Source organism: Mus caroli, chromosome 6 (assembly GCF_900094665.2).
Source record: "Mus caroli chromosome 6, CAROLI_EIJ_v1.1, whole genome shotgun sequence".
NCBI lineage: Eukaryota > Metazoa > Chordata > Mammalia > Rodentia > Muridae > Mus > Mus caroli.
The window spans coordinates 140,944,347-140,948,141 of record NC_034575.1 but is presented as its reverse complement, the minus strand read 5'-3'; the positions used below and the strand labels follow the sequence as shown (position 1 = coordinate 140,948,141).

At 42.3% G+C, this 3,795-nt stretch overlaps 1 long non-coding RNA gene across 1 annotated transcript; it reads right to left on the bottom strand.

The window, feature by feature from the left end:
* Window positions 1-330: 330 nt before the first annotated feature.
* Window positions 331-3,161, bottom strand: LOC110297071. Its single transcript, XR_002378244.1, has 3 exons — window positions 3,062-3,161; window positions 2,436-2,560; window positions 331-621 (listed from the first exon to the last, which is right to left on the bottom strand). It is a non-coding gene; the product is annotated as an uncharacterized LOC110297071 (long non-coding RNA).
* Window positions 3,162-3,795: the final 634 nt, after the last annotated feature.

Here is a 3,795-nt window from a genome sequence, read left to right as displayed (position 1 = left end):
GGCTTTGCCTTACAGCTCCATGCGTTGGTCTCAGTAGTCCTATCTGTGTTCCAGGGATGTGGGTATCTTCCTTCCTTGCTACAACACACTGCCAAGGACCAGTGGCTTTTCTCTGAACCCTGGTACAAGCCTCTATAAGCTCATAACTCTGGAGTTCTGCACGTGATTAAAACAACGAATCCAAGTTATGTATCCCTGGGCAGATTGCCCTACTTGCTGACGAAGTCACCTAGTTAACTAATCAGCAGGTACGCAATAGCAAAAAAAAAAAAAAAAAAAATTCCTTTAAACCTAAAACTATGAAGTAAAGATGTATGTACTATCATTTTGCAAGATGCTCTCCCATCAGGGATTTGAAGATAACAGGAATGTCATGATGAGAGCAATGTTGAAAAGCTTTTCAAAGTGTAGTTGAAAGGCAAATAGGAAGGAGGGCTTCTGTCTCTTCCAGCTGCTGCGTGGATGGAATGTGAACTTGGGCGCCAACTCCACACTTTTAGTGACGGCATCTGGGAGGCCCGCACGCACTTATCCTGTGCTAGAGGCTCGAGACACACATGAGGAGGTCGTTGGTCTCTTGGGTCATTGATGTTTCTGATGCAGTGGTTACGTTGCTCTTGTCTTCTCAAAGGAAAGAATTCAGAGGAGAGGTTTAAGGACAGTTTAAGCAGAAGCGTATTTAGCAAAACAAAGCAAAGCACCCCAAAGTGAGATTAGAGTGGACTGCCCACATATATATATATATATATATATATGTATGTATATATATGTGTGTATGTGTGTATATACATACACATGTTATAGATAATATATTATAGATAATTTATATGTATATAAAAGATTTATTTTTATTTTAAATATATATATATATATGCATATGTCTTTGTGTCGCTATGAGCGCAGTATCCAGTGCCCGAGGAGGGCACTGGAGTTACTGGCTGTTGCGAGGCACCAGATGTGGGTGCTTGAGCATCAGTCCTCTGCAAGAGCAGTACACAGTCTTCAGAACAGAAATCAAAACCCAAATGTTGATCATATTATATTCTAGAGAAAGCTGAGTCCTCTTACAATACAGGTCCTTTGTGAGGGCATGCGTGTGTGGGAAACTCTCTGCTCTTTTGGCTTTTTTGATCTATCGGGAACAGCCTGTCTGCAGCCTCTAGGCCATTTACCTACAAAGGGCGTGTTGCCCACTAGGAGCCAGTTACCCAGACACCACTGCAGTTTTCTCACTAACTCTTTGGAGACTGCTCCAACTCCACAATTGATCTGACAGCCATTGATAAAGAAAAGTAAGATTTTTGTCTCAAAGGCTGGGGCAGGTTTACAATAGACTGTTGGAGCCAGGTGGTGATAGTTTATGCCTCTAATTCACTAGACAACCTCCCTAATGCTGAGATTCTCACCTGTCTTTTTTTTTTTTTTTTGAGACAGGGTTTCTCTGTGTAGCCCTGGCTGTCCTGGAACTCACTCTGTAGACCAGGCTGGCCTCGAACTCAGAAATCCTCCTGCTCCTGCCTCCTAAGTGCTGGGATTAAAGGCGTGTGCCACCATTGCCAGACATTATGACCCTTTAATACAGTTCCTCATGTTGTTGTGACCCCCCACCATAAAATATTTCATTGCTCCTTTATACCTGTAATTTTGCTATTGATAGGAGTCATAATGTAAATATCTAATAAGCAGAATATCTGACGTGTGACAGGATATCTGTAGATATAAGACCCACAGGCTGAAAACTGTTATAGTTAATCTCATTACTTGGGAGACAGAGGTAGGCATGTCGGAGTTTGAAACCAGCCTTGTCTATAGAGTGAGTTCTAGGACAGTCAGGGCTACATGGAGAAACCCTGTCTCAAAAGCCAAAATAAACAACAACAACAACAAAACTACAAAATCAGACAGGCCTTGCACTTTCTTCTGGGACTTCTTTCCCCCAGACCTTCTGTTTGGCACTACAGTATCTGTATGCATTCTTCAAGAACGATTTACGTTCTGTGTCTGTATGGTGTTGTATGTGTGTAGGTGCATATGCACAGGTGTGTATATAGCTAGATATGCACACGTGTGTGTATAGGTGTATATGCACAGGTGTGTATAGGTGCACATGCATACAAGTGTGTGTGCACAGGTGTATATGTGTGTGTGTGTGTATGGAGAACAGAGCCAGATGTCAAGTGCCTTTTCTCTTGTTTTTCTTGGGAATTGGGCCATCATGAAGAAAACTTCATCAGCATTGAGAAATGGCCAGACTAAAAAGAAAAAAAATTAAATAAAAAGCAAAAACAAAACAAAACAAAACAAAAAAAAAGAAATGGCCAGACTAAACCTGAACTCGTGCCTTTTAGGTCCTTGGGACTGGCTTGTGAGAAGGATTTGAAAATGTTTCTCGCTATAAACTAGAGATACCCTATAACGTTTTCAGATCATCTTACTGAGTGATTCCAGGGGTGCCCGAATGCCAGTGGGGTACAATGAAAGCCAGGCTCACAAATGTCAGACAGGAACAGGGACTCCATCGGACTCCATCAGGAAATGGACTAGAGGATGCTCACGGCACCTGCGGAAACAAGATTGTCTGCATTTTGTTCATGTCCTAAGACTTCGTTGGCATTGAATTTTAAAGTGACAGAGCAATTAATTTGGCAGAAGAAATTACAAGACCGCATAGCATTTAGGCTTTAGTAGGGACTATGTTGGCTCCGTTTAGATGAGTTTGCAGTGGAAATCAGAAACCAAAAGCAGAGTGGAATGATTTGGAAAACATTCAGTAGCCAGGTGGTGGTGGAGCACGCCTTTAATCCCAGCACTCTGGAGGGGCAGGCAGATCTCTGGGTTCAAGGCTAACCTGGTTTACAGAGTGAGTTCTAGGACAGCCGGGGCTACACATGTACGCACAAAAAGTCTGTCTCAAAAAACAAAACCAAACAATCAAAAAACAAGCAGCAACAACAAAAAGCAAAAAAAAAAAAAGAAAGAAAAACTATTCGGTTAGGCCATAAGAGAAGCAAACGAGGAAGGTGCAGTTGTTACAATGTTACAGCTGTGGGACAAGGCTTACCAGGCACAGCTTCTGCTGTACCAGCCTGAGTTCCATGGTAGTTCACAAGCGTTTGTTGTTCCAGTTCCAGGGAGTCTGATGCTGTCTTCTGGTCCTCACGGGCACTGTGTGTGCATGGTGTACAGACATAAGTATGTGTAGCAACCCATACACATATAAATAAATAGATAAATATTAAGACATCCAAGTGTTGGAGGCACATTACATATTGATGTTACATGTCAGAGACCTAGTAGTTTTCTACTAAGAAATAATGTGGGGTCAGAGCTGTAGTCTGACTATGGCAAAATATATACATTTCTTTCTTATTAGAAAAAAAAAGCACAAATTGGAGACAGAATAAAATTGGAAACTTGAGGAGCTGAGAGATTCTTGGGTGAGGAATCTCATAATCGTGCTATGGGAGGCGAGGAAGCCCTAGCCAGCTCCGCTCAGCGCGTGGGGCAGTGCTGGCGCTTCACCTAGCAGGTCAGCTGCTTATTCCTATTTTGGGATTTGTGCCTGATTCAGAATGGAAATGCTAAGCTTTTTTTTTTCTTTTCAAACTTTCCATCAGATTAGGCAGAGAGTAAATATTTTAAGCATCAACAGTGTGACTTTTGTAACCACTAAAAAGCGACTGATTGCAAAAATAGCCCAAGGAGCAAGATGCCTATTTCCTTTAGACAGGATTTCTGTGACTCCGGCCACTGCCGTGTGACTATGAAAGCCACCGTGCTGCTCTTCTCTTGGGC